At 37.8% G+C, this 8,433-nt stretch overlaps 1 pseudogene; it reads left to right on the forward strand.

Moving 5' to 3' along the window:
* Positions 1-6,001: 6,001 nt before the first annotated feature.
* LOC116274577 lies at positions 6,002-6,570 on the forward strand (annotated as a pseudogene).
* Positions 6,571-8,433: the final 1,863 nt, after the last annotated feature.

Here is an 8,433-nt window from a genome sequence, read left to right on the forward strand (position 1 = left end):
ATAAAAAGGCAGGAAGAAAAAAGAGAAAGAAGGAAGGGGAAGAGGAGAAGAGGGGCGGAGGGAGGGAGGGAAGACTGTTAGCACTACACAAGCAAATAGAATGCAGAAGTCAGCACTATGCTTCCAAAGGCAAGAGAAAGCCATAACTTCCCCACTAACCTCCCAACCACTTTCACCTCCCAGGCAAAAGCAATTAGGGTTCAGGCCATCAGAGGATGATTAGTGGGCGAACCCAGGGCAGAAGTTACTGAGGTTAATTGAAGAGTAAAAAGCAGCAAGATTGGGACACTGATTGGTGGTTTTGGTGGGCGTGGTAGAGACCCAGGCCTTGCCAATAGGCAGTGTGCCAGAAGGGAATCTCTGGGAGAAGCCAGCCACTGCACACAGACTAGAGGACAGGGGCCAGAGTCACTGCTGGAATAGCTGGACTCATTGAAGAGGACCACCAGTAACGATGCCCACTTCTGACAGACATGGGACACATGATCTGTCCTCGCAGAAAATACCACTGAGCAGCAGTGTCAGGTGGCCAAAGAGGTGACAGCAAAAGTGACACTTACTATGACTATAACTGAGCCTACATCAACTTTCCTATCAGTGTGAGTCCCTGGGTCCTGAGGTTTAAAACTTAAATAGAGTTGATTCCTAAAACCACCTCCAGTTCTAAATACACTATTTAATTTTGTGATTGGGCTAAAAGGTTGTCACTGAAATTTCTTTTACTGGAATAGTCCCTGGAGTTATTTCAATATACTCTTACTAAAAATAAAATTTTTGACTTTGAATCTAGCTAGCCACATCCAAAGCGAGTTGATTTACCTTACATTAAACTATAGCCAAATTATACTTTAAGGGATTAGTTTATGCATTAAAGAGTTACATATATAAATATGTAGAATATTTAAGTCATTTGTATATAATTATGCTAAGAAAAAGTTTAACTTCTATTAAGGGCCTGAGAAAAAAAAAAATTCAAATATTTGGGACATTGTAGAAATAGAATGCTAAATCCACTGTAGCCAGATGACCAAATTACGACTCTATAGACACACTTGGAATAGAAGGAAACCTTTAAGGGCATCTGATTTGAAATTTCTTCTCTAGCATCTAACACTCCTGCTGATGTGGGAATTATTACATCCCGTAGTCTTCCCTCTCCAGAGGCAGTCAGAAGCATTTTAAGCAGTTTGATTAGAAAAATCTTCCTTATGTTAATCTGAACTAATTCTCCTAGATATTTTTTCACTTTCTTTAGTCTAGTCTAAAACTGCAAGTTCACAAGGAACAAATTAAATGCCTCTTGCACACAAAAGCTCTTGGTTTGTTCAGGATGAGCCCTCAAACTTCCCTGTAGCCTTCCCTTCTATAGACCCAATAGCATAATTCTTTCAAGGAAGCATCATCTGTCATGTTTTCAATTCCCTTTATAATTCCAGTCCCCTAACCTCTGAACGTCTTCCAGTTTGTCAATATCTCTCTTAAAGCCTGATGCTAAGCCAAGTGTTCCAGCTAAGATAAAACAAAATTAGTGGAAAACAGAACCATCCCTTCCATTATTCTATACATTGATCAACATAGCCAAGATCAAATTAACTGTTCTAGAAGGTGTCAATTACTATGATTCCTATCAGTGATGTGGCTCACTGTGTACATGTCAATTAGTCTTCAGAATAGTTTCTGAAAAGAAGAAAAACAGAGACTATATGTGATGTCTCTTAATCCTCTATTAAAATACAAAAACAAATGTTCACCATGCCATCTTAACAGGACTCCAGAAGTAATTTATGCTATTTCTGGAGTGTTATTTCACCTACTCACACTCATGGGGTTGGCTTTACTCAATGCAAAAAAAGAAAAAAAGCAACTCTAAGGCTTACCAAATGTGCAATACAAGCACCTGTTGCAGGGAAGGTAGTTGGCACTAAAGTTGGGCACTGAAGTACAGAGCATCTCACCTTTCTTTGTTTTCTCCTTAAAGCGACCCAGCATATCAAGATTAGAACCTTCAAAAGTGACAAATTCCAGATATAAAAATATTTTTCTACAAACTGTCCAAAGCCAATTTTAGGAGCCAGATATTCATGGAAAAATGGTGTTTGTTTTGCTATTCTGGCATCATTCCCCCTAGTCATTTGAAAACAAGAAAATAGAAGTATTTAAAAGATATATTTTCATCAACAGGATTGAAAAAGAGCAGCACTGAATAGAACTTCAAAAACCATGGTTTTGATGAAGGATTATCACTAATTTCAAGTGAATTTCTGTATCATAATCAAGACAGGTACATAAGGAAAAATTCCATAAATATAACTGCTAACATGCATTATCTTCTTATTCATCATTTGTGTGTGTGCATAAAAATAAAAATATCGTTAAAAATAAGCTAGTCACTTGATTTTTTGTGTGTATTCTAATCAAAGTCCCCACAGTCACAGTACCTACCAGGTGTCTTACCTCTTGTCTATCATTTTAAGTCCTTCATCCCCAAATCATGAAATCAAGCTAGTATTCAGGCAAACAACCATTTTCCTCCACAGGCCACTTAGCAATGAATGCATCCATTGCTTGACTAAGGCTACTCTGAGCAAATATTGTAGAGTGTCTATTCCTAGAGAATTGTACTAGCAGCTACAACAAGACCAGACTCTTCTTCATGAGCTAGTAATGTAATGCTTGTAACAAACTTTATTGCCACTATTAGTACAAGACCCATACTAGTTTCTGTTAATTGGGTATTTATTTACATGAACCAAAGAGTCAGCAATTTCAAATAAAAAAGTACTTTAGACATCATCTGACCCAATTCCTTCTCTGTCTAGGTAGGACACTAAAGCCCAGAGAGCCTTGTCAGGAAGCCATATAACCCTAAATTGTCTACTGAGTCATGTTTATTTTCAATAAGCAACCTACCACTTCTATAAGGTATAAGAAGTAGAATTAAATATACTATTTTGAGTAATAATTAAAGAGGCAAAGAATATTTCCTAAGCATTGAGACTTTTTTCAATTGTGTCTTGTTTCTACCTGTGTAACCTTTATAGAATATTCTCCACTAGCCACCTTTACCTAGATGACTCCAACTTGTCTTTAGAAGTCAGCTCAGAGATCATTTCCTCAAAAAAGTCTTCTGTCACCCCCAACATTAAATTAAATGTCTATGTTATACAGTGATATGGCTTGGCTGTGTCCCCACCCAAATCTCATCTTGAATCGTATAAGAATCCCCACATGCCATGGGAGGGCCCTGGTGGGAGGTAATTGAATCACGGTGGGGGTTATCCTCATGCTGTACTCCTGATACTGAGTGAGTTCTCATGAGATCTGATGGTTTGAAAAGGCACATCCCTCTGCTTCGCTCAGCACTTCCCCTTCCTGCAGCCATGAGAAGAACATGTTTGCTTCGCTTTCCACCATGATTGTAATTATCCTGAGGCCTCCCAACACGTGAAGAAATGTGAGGCAATTAAACCTCCTTTCTTTATAAATTACCTAGTCTCATGCTTTATTAGCAGCATGAGAACAGACTCACATGTATAATTTTCTTGTCCCATCTTTCCTCATAACATTTGTCACATTGATAATTGTACATTCATCTGTGGTTGTGTGATTAACAACTGCCACCCCTACTAGACTCAAAATTCAGTGAATCAGAAATAGCATCTCTGAATTTGCCCATTATTGCACATGAGCTCTTAGATCATGGTTCCAGCACCCAGTAGGTACTCAGTATGTACTATTGCATATCTAGTCAACCTCTCAAGCAGACCTGTGTAACTTTGGAGTAAATCACAAAGTTTAGAAGACTACCAGAGACACAGCTAATTTATTATCCCCAGTTAGAAAATGTTTGAAAGTTTTCTTTTGAATTCTAAGAAAAAATAAAGCTGAAAAATGTCCATAGTAATTAAATAGGGAAATTGCTTTCCACAGTGATCTCTAAATTAACATCTTCTATCTTTAATGTTTTCTGTTTTTGCAATAACTTTCACACCGTCTCTGATTTTCAAAAGACCTAGAGATCATGGAAAGGACTCAGAGAAATTCCAAATGCATCTGAAAGAAAGACAGAAAGAGAGAGAGAGAGAGAGAGAGAGAGAGAGAGAGAAAGAAAGAAAGAAAGAAAACCTAATAATTATAAGATTATGTTACTTTCTCACTCATACTTCATTTGCAATTTTCACTTTCAATTCATCTTGACACCAACTATTTAAAAAATGAGTGACTTTATCAGTATCCAAACACAGTTCTGAGGGAGAGAACATTTGTTGATTTTGTTCTTTATTTAATTAGTTAGAAAATAATAACCCATCACATAAGGTTTTGTGGTTATGTCTAAACTCAGCAGTGACTTTATCTTCTTTTTTTATTTGCTTTCACTCCTTTGAGTCCTGGTTCAGTTTTGCTCCATATTTTCATAAATTTCATTTCTGAGTCCCAACGTTTCTCTTTTCCTCTCCTGGGATTTCCTTATGAAAAATGTCTTCAGGCTTTTTATTTGTCTATAAGTATTTGGAAAACATTTATTCAGGACCTACAACTTTATGTTTGGTATTTTTTATGTTGATGACATTCCAAAGCTTATTGGGTTTATTCTATAATTTACTAATTTTCTTATTTCTTCTGGTATTTTCAAGTGCTACTTAAACATTTTTTAACCAATAAAGCTATTTTATGTAATTTATCAGACAAAAGCTCAAGTTAACTGAATTCACAAAATCTATCAGAAGGTTATATTATAGGCACATTAAGCCTGTTTAAAATGATCAGCTTCCTTGCTATACACACATTTCCAAATAATGGCATCTAGGTCATCTTTGCACCTGTTCTTTCACCACAGATACACTCTCATTAAAGGGACTTCTTACTGCTTTCCTTATCACCATTTCCTGGTCAAGGCCATATGTCAAAGCAAATGTTGACCTTGTTGTGTCACCAAATGAAAATTCTAGAAGTCAGGTCTTTAGATGTGAAATTTATTAAAATCACTCTCTTAATTTACCACTTGGTTCTTTTCCTTCATAACTTATGTTTTCTTTCTTTTATTAGACAAGAAAGTTTTCTGACCCTGAGCATTTTCCCAGTTGTCACAAAAATTATGCTAGCTCATAAAATTTGTCTTTTCCAAGTTCATTTTCCTTTTGAACATTTATAGCTATGATTCTCTTTTTTCATCTTTTTCAAAGTCATTATAGATTATACTCTATTCATTTCATGTTTGTACTAATTTGAATTTAATAAACCAATGTGCTAATTCCTCTTTTTCAAAATCCGAATAATGACTGTAATTTCCTTTTCAAATATTTGAAAATGCTATTTCAGTCTTCTATTTGTAATGCTTCCTTTTTTACTGCTTCTCTCTGGACAGTACTTTAAAATTATACTCTATAAAATAAGATATTCATAATTAATACTTCCCACATGCTGACACATATTTACCCCAAACTGTAATCCCAGACTTTCAAATATGAATTTTTAAACTTTAATTTTAATTTCAAGTGCAGGTTTGTTACATAGGTAAACTTGTGTTATGGGGGTTTGTTGTACAGATTATTTCATCACCCGGGTATTAAGTCTAGTACACTTTTGTTATTTTACCTGATCCTCTCCCTTCTCTCACTCTCCATTCTCCAAAAGGTCCCAATATGTATTGTTCCCCTCTACATGTCCATCTGTTCTCACAATTTAGCTCCCACTTATAAGTAAGAACATGTGGTATTTGGTTTTCAGTTCCTGTGTTAGTTTGCTAAGTATAATATGGCCAAAGTAATATGAATCATTCTATTATAAAGACACATGCACATGCATGTGTATATTTATTGCCACACTATTCACAATAGCAAAGACATGGAATTAACCTAAATATCTATCAATGATAGACTGGATAAAGAAAATGTGGTACGTATACACTATAGAATACTATACAACTAGCTCTTGGTTTTCGGCTCGGAGGAGGCCAAGGTGCAACTTTCTTCAGTCGTCCCGAATCCGGGTTCATCCGACACCAGCCTCTTCCACCATGCCGTTGAAGTTTGACCCCAACGAGATCAAAGTCTTATACCTGAGGTGCACCGGATGCAAGGTCGGTGCCACTTCTGCCCTGGCCCCCAAGATCGGCCCCCTGGGTCTGTCTCCGAGAAAGGTTGGTGATGACATTGCCAAGGCAACGGGTGACTGGAAGGGCCTGAGGAGTACAGTGAAACTGACCATTCAGAACAGACAGGCCCAGATTGAGGTGGTGCCTTCTGTCTCTGCCCTGATCATCAAAGCCCTCAAGGAACCACCAAGAGACAGAAAGAAACAGAAAAACATTAAACACAGTGGGAATATCACTTTTGATGAGATCGTCAACATTGCTCGACAGATGCGGCACTGATCCTTAGCCAGAGAACTCTCTGGAATCATTAAAGAGATCCTGGGGACTGCCCAGTCTGTGGGCTGTAATGCTGATGGCCGCCACCCTCATGACATCATAGATGACATCAACAAACAGTGGTGCTGTGGAATGCCCAGCCAGTTAAGCACAAAGGAAAGTATTTCAATAAAGGATCATTTGACCAAAAAAAAAAAAAAGTCACACCAGTTTGGAGTGTAGTAATGTACAATGTCAATTATTATCCAGCATGATTTAGAAGACAGAATACAAAAGCCAAGAAGGCAGACTGTAAAATCAACTTGTAGTTCGAGCTTTGTGTAAGAGAGAGTTCAAATAGAAAAGGAGGCAAATAATAGAGTTCACACAAAAATGAGTTGAAATTATTAGGAATTAAGAAAAACTCACAGACATTAATGAAATGGAAGAAGCCAAGGGACCAGAGATCAGAGTGTGGGTGAAATGTATGTATCGAGGCCAGCCTTGCCTTAGCCTTTGTGAGGCCTAGGGCCAGAGTACAAATGATGATTCCCACACTAGATACCTACACATTTAAAAATTATAATGAAAACTAGATAATTGTTATGTAAAATATGTCTACTAGTCATCTCTTGACTAACCTACCTTTATCACAACTCAGAAGGGCTGGAGGACCACACTTGAATGGACAGCATAGGAAGAGCCAGCCCCAGTTCTCAGCCTGCCATCTTGTCTCTCAGCTTGACTGCATCCCACACCAACACATCTGGTCCATCCTGTGACTCAGCATGCAGTCTGAGAAGGAAGCGCAGAGGCTCCAAGTGGGCTTTAACATTTGGCCCCATGAAAGCCTCAGCCCATCAGAAGTCTCATAGCCAGAGAAGAAGCAGAGAAGGGTCTCTTGTAAAGGTAACCTTGTCGCTTAGGACTAAGAGGTGGTATCGTAGTAACAAGGATTTGAAGAACAGAAACCTGTGGAATTTAAAATCGAATCTCCAAATAATTAAAGGGAACCTTAAAATATATGTTCAATGTACTTGGTTGCTGAAGTAAAAAGAAGATAATATTAAGATTGAGGCAAATGAAGTCACTGGATAAAGCAGGCCTGCAGGTGAACAAAGTTTGGGATACTAAAGTGCCCAGGGCAAGAGCCAGGGATAGAATAAGGGGGACCCTGATATATCAAGTGTTGAAGACTGTGATGAATGAAAGAAACAGTGAGGTTCAAGAGAGGGCAGAGTGAGCAGAAAACCTGTATCACCAAATGGCAGACTTTAGCACAGGTGGATTTGGGAGACCATGGACGTGGAATCACTTGGAAGACATGTGAAGAGCAAGAAAAAGACTGTTGATACCACCTCTGACTCTTATCAAGAGCAGTTCATGTGAAAACAAGCGTCCATTATTTAAAGGCTGGGGAAGAACCAAGTTTCCGATTAAAAAGAAGGTAAAGGAAGCAATGAGAGTGAAGCAATAGGAAGGGGTGACTTTTTAACGCTCTGTGGTAATGGAGCCATGACCACATTCCTCACCGTTGAATCACCAGGACCACACACACCGCCCAGCACACTGTATGTGCCTCATTAAAATGGCTGAATGTATGCATTACATTTGACAGAAGAAAATCTTTCTAACAGTGGTTCTTTCCAAGGAACACATGAAATATTATAAAGAATTGTGTAGACCTTCAGAAAGGGGATCACATAAAGCATTAGATGGCTTTTCAGTTCTGTTCCAAAATTGTGAGTCTACCATGCTGGTTAGAGTACCTGAGTTTCAGTGTCTCAATATTTATAACACAAATGTAAATTACACACAAAACACACACCCCTACACACACTGCACAAGATTTTTTTAAGTTATTATGTCCATAGTTTAAAGCTGAGAAGTCCAACTATCTAGAGGTTATTAATATCACAGAGCTCCACTGTGATTTTAATATTCAGAGAAAAAAGTCAAAAAGAATGTGACCATCTCCTAATGAATGCAATTACTAAAAATATCATCAATTAGAAATGATTTTCACATCAACAGAGCAGTCATAACAGCGTTTTTGAAACTACAGGTGGCAGCCTATTAGTTGG

Source organism: Papio anubis, chromosome 4, assembly GCF_008728515.1.
Source record: "Papio anubis isolate 15944 chromosome 4, Panubis1.0, whole genome shotgun sequence".
In the NCBI taxonomy this organism is placed as follows: Eukaryota; Metazoa; Chordata; class Mammalia; order Primates; family Cercopithecidae; genus Papio; species Papio anubis.